This window comes from Aythya ferina (genome assembly GCF_964211825.1).
Source record: "Aythya ferina genome assembly, chromosome: 12".
Lineage (NCBI taxonomy): Eukaryota > Metazoa > Chordata > Aves > Anseriformes > Anatidae > Aythya > Aythya ferina.
The window spans coordinates 14921367-14936438 of NC_140308.1; the positions used below are offsets into that span (position 1 = coordinate 14921367).

Consider the following 15072-nt stretch of genomic DNA (forward strand, 5'->3'; position numbering starts at 1 on the left):
AAATGGCTTGGTCTAAAGGCAATTGAGGGTAATGGGAATCTTTGGGCCTCAGGTTAGGCTCTGTAAGAGTTTTTCGTTAATAGAGAGGATCAGAGTATTTTTATGGCACTCGAAAACTGATAGGATTGATACCTCTGTTAATAAAACTCTTAACCAAAGCTTCTCTTTTCTCAAATGTCAGCTGTAAGGATATTGGCAAAAGCTGTCAAGGCTAAAGGATTAGTTATTCATCTATTTTCTTTCTGGTCTTTCTTGATGCACCCTTTCAGCTGTAGATACAATGCGCTTACTTGTTCCGAGGGACTTTCTCCATGTTAGTCCCGGTCCTGCAGTGGTACTAGGTGTGCTGCGAGCACTTGGCCGTTGGATCACCTGAATCACGGCACCTACACCATTTTCCTTGTGGCAGGTTGTGGCAGCTGGTGTGCAACGATCAGACGATCCAAGCTAAGCATGCTTATTTGGCAGGAGGAACAAAGCACAAAAGGAAGAAAGACTTTTGACAGTAAGCAATGTGTACATCTGTTTGACATTAAAACTGATCAACGCATGCTGGGAAACCGAAGACCTAACTTGTACATGTATTTATGCATCTAGCCTCTGCTGTGTGTGGTGGGACCTGGGCCTTAGCGTGCACTGGCCCCAGCCCTTGGCAAGCCCCGTCGATCTGCAGGAAAGGAGGGGGCATGGTTGATCCCGTACTTGGCCTTGTTTTTCTTTGAAAGTTACTGTTAAACTGGTGGAATTAGCAACCACGCTATAACCCCCTGCAGTGATAAGCTGCCACAGAGCAGCTCCGGTGCTCTTGCCATGCTATTTGAGAAACTCAGTCCCTAGCTGCCCCTGCAGAGGAGTGTGCTCTTTGAACTGCACTGGGGAAAGATGGGTGTGTTAAATATTTCAAACTTAAACAGTAATTAGCAACATTGTTCTGTCTTAAAGTGATTCGTTTTGAGAGCTCCTCTGGCAATCGCTGTTGAAGTCCTGGCATTAACTTTGCCATGCTGCAGTCTCTGTTTCCATTCTGTGTTTGAATGGCAGCTCATTCTGCAGGCTCAGTGGGGGGGAATTATGACGCTATTCAATTAGCCAGGTAACCTCCGAAGGTTTGCTAATGTACGTATAAAATAGAAATCTGCTCTTAAAACTTTTCTCTGACATGCACAGTCATTTCAGGCACTAAATAATTGTTATGTAATGTACAGAAGGCAGCCCCCATGGTGGTATTCCAGGGATGGGTTTTGTCCCTTGCATACCAGGAGAGTGCTCTTACTGGGTCAGAGATCTGAGACCAGAACATTAAGCACTGTCTTTTATGAGAAGGTGTTCCCATGTAAAATGGGGCATGTGGAACTGGCAGAACAAGAGTTATTTAGGACCATTTTGTAGCAATAAGCAAGGATAATAATAGGTGTAATTCCAAAGATGGCAAATAATACGTGCACAGAAAATCTTACTGTAGTGGAATTGAAAGCCATATATTTATATGGGTTATGTTAGAGATAAGTATTCCATATGAGCAAGGAACTACACCTTCAGGATGCATGATTTTCTCTGCCTGTTCCTCTTATTTACAATGAAACAAAAGAACAACATTTAAACTCCAGAAAAAAGGAGTATGCAAGACTCTCTTGTTGACAGCTGACATCTGCCAATGTGCAGGCAAGCTATGAAGGAAGAAGCCTGTTTCATCCTTAGAAATGTTGTGTGAAAAAGTCCTACCCTTACTAAGTTGTGTACTCCCCAAACTGGGGAACTACCTGCTGCAAGGTCTCCATTAGATTTCACATCACAGTTCCACTACTTTATTCACAGTACAAACTATTGCTTCTGATGATGTGTGTCCTGTAGATTTCGTTTGCTTGCTTTAGAAAGTTGCCTTCCGGTTCATCTCCTCTGTGTTCAATATGAACTGCTGATTTAAAAAAAAAAAAAAAATAATAATAATAATAATTATGTGGGGTCTTAATACACTGTAGATTTTGCCAGTTTCTGGGACTGGACTTCTCTGTCTCAAGCTTCATAAAATGGAATTGTGGGAGGGCCAGAAAAAAAAAAAGACAAGTATCATCTGTAACAGGTATTCCATATTTCAAGGAAATTAGAACAAATTACTCACTAGAAGTGATGCTAATAAATTACAGTAGGTGTAAAGCATTCAGAACAAAGCAGTTATGTAATGGTAGAAATCCCAAATGTGATGTATTGCTGAAATACAGGCTTGCTGAGCATGAGCTTGCTATTGTTTTCATAGTGTTGCTCCTGCTATTTAAGTTTGCAGCGAGATGATGTGTTTCACTGAGAAGCTGCTTGAATGAGTAGATGAACAAGAGTATTCAAAACATCAGCTGCAGAATTCCATGTTTTACCTGTTAAAATAGACTTGAGGTTTGAAAACAAAAACAAGAACGCCCCCTTGAAGGGTTTTTTAACATGCCACAAAGAACTGTCAGTGTCACTAGGAAACCTTCTCATTTTTTTTTTTAATATTTGCAGCAAGTTTTCCTATTCACCCTGCCTTGGCTATCATGTGAGTAATGGTGCTAATGGAAAGCTCAGGAACAACGTTTTGATGCATGAAGGAGTGGCCTGGGAGCCTGAAGTAAATAGAAGCCAGGGCTGTGCTGGCTTTTGCTTGTTCATTCCTCAGTAGTTCTTGAGCTGAATATTGTCAGGTTTGTTTCTTCAGTCTTTAATTTGAGTGGGAAATTCAGCACTCCTCCCCGGTCCCCCAGTCTCAGCTCCGTTGTTTCCTGGCTCAGTCTCCAGTGTTGTGTTGAGGCTCTGACCTCGTGTTCACTTAAAGTAAGCTGGACAGATAAAAACTACAGAAGTTGATTTAACTTTTTTTTTTTTTTTTCCTCTAGGCTTCATTTAGCTTAGGCAACAAAGGGTGCCATTTGCCAAGCTGTTAGGTGATGACATCTCTCAGCTGGTACTGGGAGGCTGGGGGAGGAGTGTGTTAGGCTGAAATGTGTAAACAAGTAGCTCATTCTCATAACACAGGGAAAGAGCAGTGTCCTGTAGTGGTGCTTGGGCTTGACTCAGAGGTCAGCTTTGCAACTAACAACAGAAAACGTGAAGGTATTTCATAGAGTACAGGAGCACAGCGAGTGACCCAGTAACTCAGCACATACAAGGAGTCTGCAATAGCAGAAAGCTTTGGCTGGCTTCTCCAATACGGCCAAGAGTAAAAGAGTGTGTGCATAGCTGTGCTTTCAGAGTTCAGCTGCAAAAGGGCTGCAAGCGCAAGAAGCTAGAGCTAAGTGTGGATGGGCTGTGTTTTTGCTAGGCCTTATCATTTCAAGGGAGGATGTTTGTCAGGGTGCTGCTTAATATAGCCATTGTTAACAGGGAGCTGCGTGGGTACTGAAGTTAACCTCACAAGCTTCCGAAGTGTCAATATTGCCTGGCCTGGAGCCTTTCGTCAGTTTTCAAGGAGCCAAACAGAAGTAGGTGGGTGGCTGGGGCAAGGTGGTGTGTCCTGCATGCCCTGCATCTCCAAAAAGCCACACTTCTTCCCACCTGCTGCCGGGGTGCCAGCACAGCACACCTCCCCTCTTCCCTGCTGGGCCATGCTTGGCCTGCTGGTGGCTTCCTGCTCCATTTACCTCGTCTGTACTGGGCAGTGATGGGGATCATCGTGCTCCTTCAGTGCTGCTGGCAGGTCCAAACAGGCAAGTTTCTGGCTCTGTTTAAAACTTATCCCCTGCGCTATTCCTTCAGAGCAGAAAAGTCGGCGGATTGATCCCAAGCATGTAAGACAATCTTTGTTTAAAGAAGAGGAGAGTTATATTTCAGCATTTTTCTGACAATTATAGTAATCAAGCTAAATTATCCATAAACCAGAAAAGAGTATCAATTTTACGTTTGAAGGAAAGTTTTTTATTAAAAGATAGTTTTGTTTGGTATTTTATGCTGGGGATATAACCACTTTAGCCACCCAGAAACCAGACTGTGGTTTGTTTTTTCTTTATTATTGCTTGGCGAAGTTATTGAGGAAAAATATCAGAATGTGAGGCGATTCCAAAAGAAGTTTTCTTGCCCTGACTCAGTAATTCTGTCTTCATGGATTTGTGCCTTTTGTGGGTTGTCACCGTGGCTATGCACCTCCTTTAACAAAGAGCTCCTTAAAATAGGGAATAAGCTCCTGTTGTACACCTGGCAATTATTTGGGGCTATCAGCGAGGTGGCAGGATGCTGTGAAGGCACAGGCTCCTAGCTGTGCCTTGTTCCTTCCTCAGGTTGGCTCCTGTTGTCCCAGCAGCATCCTCTCGGTGCACTGGTGCTCCTGTTCCTGTGCATTTGCAGCCCCTATGCTGTACAGAAATCATAGGTTTAAAAGCATCCATAGTATTGTGAAATTTGTATCTCTGCTTTTTTGTGAGTGGCTAATGAGACTCGCTCTTTATTCCCACTTTTCCTAAAGTTAATCATTATGAGGAAGTCACCACATAACTATAACAACAGTGCAGTTTTGGAGATGAAGGGGGGGCACAGCTTTTTTAGTAACTTAACTACCGAAGCCTTCCTTAAAAGGAATAAAATGTTCATGCACCTATAGTAGACAGCAGTATTCTTGAAAACACGTTCCCTCTGCGTACTTCGAGGGAAGTCAGGTTCAAAACTTATTTCTCAAACACATGCAGTGACTGGTTGAACTCTTCCAATTTATTTTGCTGAAACTTGCTTTTTTGAAACTTGCGTTCATTGCCTGTGCAAATAACAGGTTAGGGTTCTTTATTCCAAGCATAATTTCAATGGCTCCCCTTTACTGTTTATTTCAAGGATTACATTGTATTCATTTCACTTACCAAATAAAAAAGACCATTCCACTGAAATCCAAAAAATAAACCAAAAGCAGTGTAAATTATTTTTGTAACATCTATCTTCAGCACTGAATGGAAGAATAGAGTCTGGAATAATTCCTGCATTGAAAATTAAGACATCTGAGTTCGTCTCTGGCTCCGCTGTTGTGTTTTGGTTGGGGAAATTGTGTGATCTTTCAGCTTCACTCTGTAAAACTAACAAATGGGCACAAGTGTTGGGAGACACTGAGGTGTTTGGAGCTCCATGACAAATACTAAGCAAGTTAAGAGCAATAGTTTCAGTCGCTAAATGTAGGGCTGTGCTTAATGATAGTCTGTGATTTATTTAATGCATTTAGCATTTTTCTTTCTCCATGCATCATTCTGATTTATACAGTTGTATTCATGATTGTGTAGGTATCTGCAGTGTAATTAGAGAACAAAGTTCAGGCAGTGGGTTATTAATGAATGACTATAAATATCATTTAATGCGTATTTCTTGCTCATAAACGGCTCATCGTCTAAATCACATGTTTTTTTCTGCTTATTGGTTAGATTAAAACCCAAGAGACTAACAATTACTATCCAAACAGCAATTTTCAGCTAGTGAATGCTTTCACAGATACGTGCAGTCAGCTGAATACTTGTGAGCGCCACATTACATGATCCTTCAAAGGAAACCTTACAGGCCTTGTGCTTAAAAATGATTAATTGATTCTTGTATTATTTGGCTATCTTTGCTGGCATGTCAGACTTATTCTGTAGCACCTGATATCTGAAAGGTACAAGCTTTCCTTATTTTATAGCAGTAAAGAGCAACTGCAATTACTCGGAACTTGGTAATGTACAAAGGCAACCAACAAAGCGTAAGGCCAAGCACTTTAAAGCAGGACACATGCTAGCTTCCTCTGCTCTACCTGCTGGGCCTCGGCTTCATTTGTCACTACTGGTGCTTTGTTTCCAGCACAATATCAGAAATAGTATTCCCTTGCACACTCCACCGCTACAGATGACAAAGGGAGGTTTTTTAATCACCTTGCTCTCAAACTATAAAATAGCTCTGTCTAGAGAGGGCTGCACAAATGGTTGCATCTGGGCTGTGGGTTTGGAGACCTTAAAGAACTGTTAATAGCTTAAAATGGAGGATTTCACATCTTTAACTTGCTCGAGTGTTTTTAGTGTTCTGGTTTGATTAAGACTTAAGTTATTCATTTGCCTATCTGCCTGTTTTTTTCCCCTTGGTATTATGTTTATAGTCTCCCCTTCTGAGGAGAAATTGCTGTCTTCTCTAACCTCGGAATAGCATTTTCCATCTGTCTCTGCATGCCTGGTTGTTGTATGGGGAAAAAAAAAAAAAAAAAAACCAACAACAACAACCAAAAAACCTGCTTGTTATCAGTGCCTTCTACATTTTCTCTTGTTTTTATATAATCTTTGTGAATTTTAGGTACTTACCGGGCATCCCGTTCGTGTAAGTTTTAGTGCTTGGTCAGTCTCGTGAAACAGCGCTAGTACTGACACTGCCTTACAGCCAGAGGGTCAAGGGACTTTCCAGTGGTCCCGAAGAGGTTTCTGAAGCCATGGCTTGATGTATTAGCCCAGAATCTGGGATGCTGCTCCAAACTTTTTTTCTCTAGCATTTGAAAGCTGAGCTAATGTTGGGATGATTGGTGTAAGCCTGTTTCCTCTTTAAGGATACAGTTTGCCCTCCTGGGAGGTGGACTAGTGAGTGGCTCTCCTGAAGGTGTATGAAGAAGCTGCCTTGCTCAGGGGGGTAACTGAGTTGAACTCTAACCACTGATGCTACAAAGTAAATGAGAAGGCTGTCATGGTCTGCATACAGATGTGTGTATTGCATGCCTTTGCAATTCCTAGTAAATTATTTAGGGTTGACGTTTTTATATATGCAGTAAAAATATTTGGACTCCCGTGACCATTGGCATCACCAGCGTGCTGTATTTTGTTTGTTGGAATTCCATCTATGAAGTGAGAAATGACATTTTAAGTAACTTTTCGGGGTCCTTACTCCCAAGTCCTAACTGAAGCTAGGATTTAGTCCAGTGACTCTGGGAATCTGACTCCACTAGAAGTTTAAGTATTTGGCTTGGAGTGAGGGATGTTCCTGCTGTGTCCCCTCACAGCGGAGGTGCTGGGAGGCTGACACCTCCTGGCTCTGTTCACGTTCCCTGTGTTGTGTTAGTGAACTCAAAGAGGTTTGGCATTAGAAAGAGCTCATGATTTTTGAAGCCTAGAAAAAAAATACTGTTTTTTATAGACTACTCTCATACGTATTCAGAGAAAAAGAGGTCTGTTTGCAGCCAAATATCAAAGAAACTTTGGGTGAGCACAGGCAAATTGCTAAAATTTTCATTGGTAGAAATTTCTGAGAAGTTAAAAAATGCCAAGACACATAAATATTGTATCGTATACAGGATGTAGCAACTTATTAGAGTGTGTAGCTGCTTACTGAGGCATGTCTGAGTTTCTCTACCTCACAGCTGTACTGAACTTGTAAGAATCTACCGTGACTTTAAAGCGCAAAAAACAAAGCAGATCCATAGTCTCCAAGGCTGCAAGTAAGTGTCGAGTCCAGCAGGTTTCACTTGCTGCGTGTTTCCCTTCTCTTGAATAAGTGGAAGCACAAAATCTGTGCTCTCCTGCCTTGCTGGGTTGTTAGAAATGGAATGGGGCCTGGCCCCAGGTTCTGTGCCCAGCTCACCCCAAACTCAGCTCATCTGTTCTGTTACCTGGATGCTTAACCGAATGTATCGTGCCTTGGGCTTCAAAATGGAAAGAGCAAAAGCAGCATGGAGCGGTATTTGGAGATGCTCTGGAGGGGCTACTCATGTGTTAAGCTGTTCTTGAAAGGGGAAGGATTCTTCCTAGTAATGCTCTTAGCCAAAATTTGTTGGTGGGATTTTCAAGATGCCTTGGAATGCTAGCACGATAAGTCACTGTTGGCTGTACAAATCTAATTATCTCAGCTTTTTCTTTTTTTTTGGCAATGCTATTTTGATTTACGTTTGAAGCTCTTAATGAAGTGCATTGGGAAAGAGATTACATGATTTATGTAACATTTATTTTCTTTTATTCTTTGTGATCTGCCTTGTTATAAACCATGAATTGTTTAAGTGCTTTTTTGCTTTGAACTAGCAAGAGTGGCAACAGATCTTGTTGGGTTTTGTTCATTTTTTTCTAAATGAATCTAAAACATGACTTATGTACCAGCCTGCTAACCCTGCGTCCTCGGGTGAAGGATGCCTCTCGGGTGATCCCCTCCTTGTGAGGGTGAAGGAGCAAGTCAGCTCCTCTGCCCACCTTTGGAGTCACTACTCCACGGGGAATCAATGGCAATTTGCCCTTGTGGCATAATGACAGTATCACAGAGATGGAGCTCTGAGTACTGATACATTTAATTGGGCAAAGAATCTCATGAGAACGAAACAAAGGGCTTAGCCTGGCTGCAGGTGTGCATGCTCAGTGTGAGGAATTGAATGCTCCTTTTCAGGTTTCTTTGGAGTTTTCTCCTCGTCTCCAACTGGAGGTTGAAGAAAACCTTGATGCCCTAATGGTATTTCTTGTTCCTGACGGGCAGGGTATTCCTTCTGCTGTGGAAAGTCAGCTAGCTTAGGGGTAGCAAAAGGGTTTACATCCAGTTTGGGGAATGGTGACCAAGCAAAGCCACTGAACAATGAAGAATTTTCTTTAATACAGTCAGACATCTAACTAATAATAAAATAACTACAGCGATTATACTGTTCTATTTAGTGGTAGTTAGCAAGTGAAAAGTGCACAAATGCCTTACCAGCATATTATAGTTAATGATATTCCTGAACTGCTACAGTTGAGGAAGGCATCAAAAAACTAAGGCACAAAAAATAAAATAAAATAAAGCTAAGGCTCATCCCCAAAAGCAGAAGTTATTGACAATTCAACTGTGTGAGGCAGTGGGCTGGCTGTTACCAGCTGTGCTGTGAACCTGCTCATTTTCATCACACTTTACCAATGAAGGTGGACAGGCTTATCCTCATTTTGCATATGAGGAAATAGAGGAAGCGAGGGGAAAATGGGTTTTGTTTGAGCAGTGTGAGCAAGCTGCTGGCAGAGCTGGAGAGCACAGTGAGTCCCTCTGAGCCCTCCTGATCTCAACGGGTTGACTTTTAAAGTTAAACATCTAGAAAAGACGTATTTTCTATGTATATATACACTGTTTACACATTTCTGTAGGTAGGAGTTGGTATTAAATATCAGAATTCTTTTGCTAGTTTTGAACTTCAACTAGACTTCCAGCCTGAGAGATGTTTCCTAGATCCATTTTCACAACACAACCAGACATTCTGTCTTCCGCCTGTAAACTGCATTTGAGCAACTGTTGACCTTAACTGTGAAGGAAAGAGTGATGGTGTTTGGATTTTCTTTTCCTCCCTCTGAAATCAAGGAAAAGAAGCAATTCAAATGTTAATTGAGGAATTTGTTCATGTAAAGGGTCAGTAGCTGGGGTTAGTACTTAAAAGTATTCTTTCTCTTAACAAAAATAAATACAGGGTGCAGTTAGCATTAAGTAGTGCAATTTGGTGCCTCAAATGTTTTAGGAACTTAAAACATTTTCCTTAGGATTTTTTGACACTGTAAGGTAGTACCAGCAGTCTTATGCCATTCAGCTGACTTTGAAAAATGACACTGTAAATTCTTCCTTGTTACTTGCATTTTTGAGGGCTAGAATATACAAAGTGCCAAGCCCTTGTCTCCTACTGAGTCAGTGTGAGTTGAATGTGCATAGGAGACATTTAACGTGGACAGCCAGGCCTTGTGGTGTTTTTTTTAAAGACTAATGTGGGATGTCATCTATCTTTAGATTTACTGCTAGATAGTTTATTTACATAAATGCTTTGCACTCCTGACAGTGCTGGCTGAGCAGTGTAAAATCTCTTCGTATCTGGTTTGCAGGGTATCCACGTACTGCTGCATTCCTGTTTTCTACAGGAGTAACACATTTTCCCATTTGTTGTAACTTCTGAATCACACCCGTAGTTTGGTGGCTGTTCCTAAAGACAGCAGAAGAAATACTGGAGTGATGGAGGGCCCTTCATGGCAGCCTTGCTGAGCACTACTCTAGGTAGCTCAACCAAACCCCTCAGCTGTAGGCCAGGTATTGCTGTGCGAGCGATACTGAGCTCACAGTCTTCCATCCTCTGTGTGAGGTAGCCTCCGTGCTGTAGGCTGTAAAATGATGACAACAGCCTGTAACTTGCCTGAGCTGCAAGTGGAAAAAAAACAGCCATCTTGGTAGCCAGACTTAGTCTGATCAGTAATTCCCTTGTACATGTAATGCTCCTCTAAGTTTTGTTTTTTAGGAATGTGATATTTTGACTGAATATCTAGCTTGACCTTTAAGATATGAGAACACAAAATTGATTAAAAAAAAAAAAAAAAACAAGTCTTCAATCCAAAATCTATCTTGGATTAAGTAAAGCAATGAATTTCTATATACATCCAGAATATTCTTTCTAATACCTGATATTCTATGTAGTGTTGGCCATCTCCAACATGTTTCTAAAGTAACTCTTAATAAAAAAAAAAAAAAACTAACACATGTAACGTGTACTCTGTTTCATTGCAAATTTAGCATTATCCGTGATTTATTTCTTTGTTTGTTTACAGAGAAATCTACTGCTGTTGCCAGAGCTCTGTGATTTCTATCAAAAGGTAAGAGCTACTTTGTTCAAAGATACCTGAATGATGTTTGTCAGTTCAATACAAATCTGGTTTTAAAAAAGGGTAACAATGATACATAAAAACAAAATTTAATGAAAAGAACTCACATTATGGGTGAATTTCATGAATCATGTAAAGGTGTGCATAAAAAATTGAATATGTACACTTTAGATCTCCGATCTAATAAATATTTCATTGGATTAAGAAATGCACTCTTGAAGCTTACCTGTATATAAAACATAAGAATGCATTATGGAGGTAAGTAAGGTACTCTGTCAATTAACACACTTGTGTATGTCTGTCACTAAATATATACATGTATCTTCTGAAATTGTACAACCACCTTAAGTCTAGTAATTTAAAAATGTAAGCCTTTGAGTAAAACTAACTGCTGGGGTCACTAAATACTTGCATAAAGTATACACCATAGAAGAGCAATGTAACTGTGGGATCTGCTAATACATGCACTGAAAATATGACCTCAATGCTTGAAGTTGTCATTATAGGTGTATGCTTTGGGGTAGCTGAGGCTTGATTCTGCTGTCACTGAAATCAGAGCTGAGATTACAACTGATTTAGTGAAAGCAGAGTTAGTCCAGTGTCTGCTGCTTTTGACAGGCTTGTGGTGAAACTCCGAATAAGCCATTTTGCTGCAGGCTTTAGAAAATCCTGCGGTCCAGAAAATGCCTTTCTGGATCATCCCCCCACCTGGATGGGATGATGAGACTTTTGGGAAGGGCATTGCCTTGGAATTGGTGTTGAACTTCTAAAAGTCTGTATCATGTCACCTGTCCTGCCTCCTGCCAGCACAGTGTTTCTGGAGGTGGCTCCCTTTGGCATTAAGTTGTTTTTGCTTTGGGTTTGGTGCTCCCTCTGGTCAAGTTTGATCCATTTATTTTAGTTCAGTCTCCCATTTACAGTGCTCAGAGGAGTGTTGTGATGGGAAGTATCAATAACATATTGAATGTTTCTATGGACTGGATTTGAAAAGCCTAAGCACCAATAATCAGCTCCATTTCTTCAAATTTTATTGATAGTGCATTAGCAGATGAATATTGCTTTTGTAATATCCAATACCAAGTGTGTGAAAGTGCTAGCAGTTCAGTATAATAGGGAAATGGCTCTTCAATAAAACAAAAGAAATTTTCACATCTGAGCAAACGGAGTAATAAACTGAGTTATCAGCTGCTGGGGTGAAGAATTCTGCAATAATTCTTTAGGAGTAATGAGAAATAGTAAAGAATAGAAGTATGTTTCTGTCACTTGAGAATGAGAATTGTTCAGCTTGTTTTGATATAGATGTTCCTGTTAACATTACTTCCATCTACCTGCTTATCCATTTTGTGTGGTTCTATTCTTTTGGGTTCAAGCTGCCTTGAGGTGTTATGGGGGTGGAGGGGACAAGCACTTCCAGCGGTGGAATTATCTTAGCCAACAATATCAGCAGTGTATGATGCTGTCCAAGGAAGAGGTACCAAATTCTACGCTAATCTTACTGCCAAAGGTAGTTTTGAACAGTGAAGAAACATGTGCATGTGATAAAGTTCTGCTAGCGTAATTAATACCGTAATTTGGCTCGCAGATTCTGTGAGGGCTTTGTGGCCATGTTTTGCATGAAAACTGTGTGTGCGTGGTGGTTGTGGTTTTATACTGATGCGGCTGGGATCAGCAGCTACTTAAAGAATCAGGAAAATTATAACTGCCTTGTGAACGTTGAAGTGCAGTGTGTATAGCTTCTTACACGTCCTTCATACCAGCCCAAGCTTATCTGGAGTATCTGTTACCAGTTCATAATGTAGCAGATGTTGCATATTTTCTGTGCTTTTTCTTGCTGCTAAACAAGGCTGTTTCTTTCCCCCAGTTCCAAATAAAAATGCTCCAAAAAAATGTGAATCCAGTTCTCTTACCCACACTGTAACATCCAATATTGTTGAGTGTTCTGAGGTTTGAAGATGAAAGAAACGGGCCATAAGTTATGGAGTTAGAGGACAATATAAACAAAATGACCTTTGGTATCATGCTTGCCATATTCTGATGAATAAATTGAGTTCATGTTTAACATTCAGATAATATTCCTGGCAGAGCAAAACATTGCCACATTAAATGTTCAGATCAGAAATGTTAAATGCAGACTAAATTAAGTTGGATCTTAGGACAGCAAACTTAAAATGAGTAACATGTGGCAATATTTGATTTAACAAAGAAATGTTTCTTTTTTCCTTTTTTCCTTTTTCTTTTACTTTTTTCCTTTTTCTTTTCTCTTTTTTTACTGTAAGTTTAAAAGTATAAAGATACACATGCCACAGTGCAGTGCCAGGAACGTTAACTGCTTTTGATCTCTCTCTTCAGATATTAAGGTCTCCCCCCGAACACACCCCTTGTTTGGCGTCTTAAGAGTTTTCATACCAATAAAGATGCAGAGAACAGCAGTCTTTGCTTCTGTTTCTTAAGCTTGTTTTCTTAGTGTTGCATGATCTATGCCCTGAAGAGGTCAATTTTAATCAGCCCCCAGGCACTGCTTAACGTTTAGGGCCAAATTTTCAAAGAAGGCCTCGGCTGGATTTTGATTAGTGAGTGTGTGATCGTTTCTTGCACTGCTGAGCCTCCCAAACACATGTATGTTTTTGCCTGCCAAAGTACAGTACTGAACTCTTTGAAGTGAAGATGTGGTCGTCCATGCTACTGACATGTGCGTTCTTTGTTTGCAAATCGGGTAGTTGCACATCTGTGTGTATCTGCCATTGATTGTGGTTGTACAGCTGCACCTGCGTTTGATTGTGGGTATGAAATGGTAGGTATGGAGCTGGAATTTATTTTTGGAAAGGCAGTACCAGTTTTCTGTGAGATTAGTATGATTCTCAGTCCTTCCTGGTTTGTTGTTTTTGCAATTTAATCTTCTGGGAAGTATTATCCTCTGTAGAAATCTTCATTTTGCTGGCACTGAGAGCTAAAAGTAACTGTATTGTGCTAGTATTTTAATAAAAGGTTCCTTGGCTTCACGGGAGCATGGAGTTCACAGGGAAGGTACATAAATCCAGTCCGTTAGTCATTTGGGATCAAGCAGTGTTTAAGGCAGCAGGAACTTTGCACACAAGGCTGTTTAGATACCTGTGATGACTTCTCACCGTTATAGTTCCTGTAGGAATGCCAAGCACCACTGTAGAAAAATGCCTCTTGCAAGCCACCAACATCAGCGCTAACATGGAAAATTGTGTCCAAAGTAGTACTGATTCACGTAAGTATTGCACAGTAACAACACCCAGCACTTTGATACTGCTCCTGTGTACTTCACTGAGGGCGAGGAGACTGCTAGGGTGTATCACCAGTTATTGCTTAGGCATGTGGGTATGTTCTGACAGACTCTAAATGTTTAGTCAAGATCAGGACTCAGTGCCTCCCTTAGAGCAGAGGAATTGGTGCCTGCCTGAAGGATTATTTCAGGCAAATATCTTGGTGTTAGAGAAATACAGTCAACGCTGTCCAGCTAGGAACCTCAAAGCTGAAGTGGATTTCAGCATTATCTTTTTTTTTTTTTCTTGTGCTTTGAGAAATCCCTTTGTAGTTCTTCACGCAGACTTTCCAGACAACCCGCTCAGGAAGGATATTGGGATCCAGGGCATGGAAACAGAGAATGTTTTAGGTGCAGACTTGTCAACAGGAGCCACAAGGCCCCTTACTTCACGGACTTCCCTTCTGCTTGTAGCACAAGCAGTGGGTTGCGGTCCTGCCCTGCGTGCCAGCAGCAGCAGCTGGAGCATAGCCTTGGCTTCGCTGCAAGAGGAAACAGGCCTGTGATGATTTAAAAACTGGGCAGGTTGGAAGGGAGCAATTAACTAGTAAAAGTTCATAACCATGCAATTATGGCACAGTGACTGGGCAGGCTGAAGTTCATTGGCCGTTTGAGGCTCTCCGAGATGCATACCAGCCTCTGAGATATTCTGTATTTAGTTTTAATTCATTTCAGTCTTCCTTGAAGGTTCAGTTTTTGGCATGTGTAACTACAACAGAGCTTCAAAGAGTATGCAGCCAGAAAGCTTACTGAGTTGCCCAAGACTTCCTCTGTATGTGTTCATGTATGGGTTTGCAAACTGATGCATGTCCTGCAGGACATGCACTATAACTCCCTAAATTCATTCACTTGAAAAATAGTGGGTTTGTATGTAAGAATCTGGAACATAACTAGCGTGAGGAAAAGAAATGCGTGGTCACGAACGTAGCTGCAAACTGATCTCCCCACCCAGCTTATCCTGGACAGTTTTGGCAGCTGAAAATAATATGTAAAGAATTGTTAGCTTTGGGAAAGACAGAAATAGCATCCCAAGTCCTAGTGGAGGCTAACACTATCTTTGTGAAGTGCAATTAGCTTCAAAAATTGTTGTATTTTTTGTAATAAAAAGGAACTTGGGAGCAGAGAAAAGGAATTGGAATTCTAATAAATAAGAGCAGAAAAAGGCAATCTCTGACTACTCTTGCTTTTTTGTCTTTCCATCTGAAGAGGGTCTCATCTATGTGCTGCATTTCTTTAAACTTTCTGAAATTATGCAGAGAC

General features: G+C 40.9%; 1 protein-coding gene across 1 annotated transcript in view; it reads left to right on the forward strand.

Annotated features, from left to right (window-relative positions):
• The window catches only part of LOC311443263 (uncharacterized protein), a 471777-nt gene that overhangs the window by 16762 nt on the left and 439943 nt on the right, over window positions 1-15072 (forward strand). Inside the window, exon 4 of the mRNA XM_084533324.1 lies at window positions 10470-10514. The gene's annotated coding sequence lies outside the window, so the exon portion shown is untranslated. The remainder of the gene's footprint in view (window positions 1-10469; window positions 10515-15072) is intronic.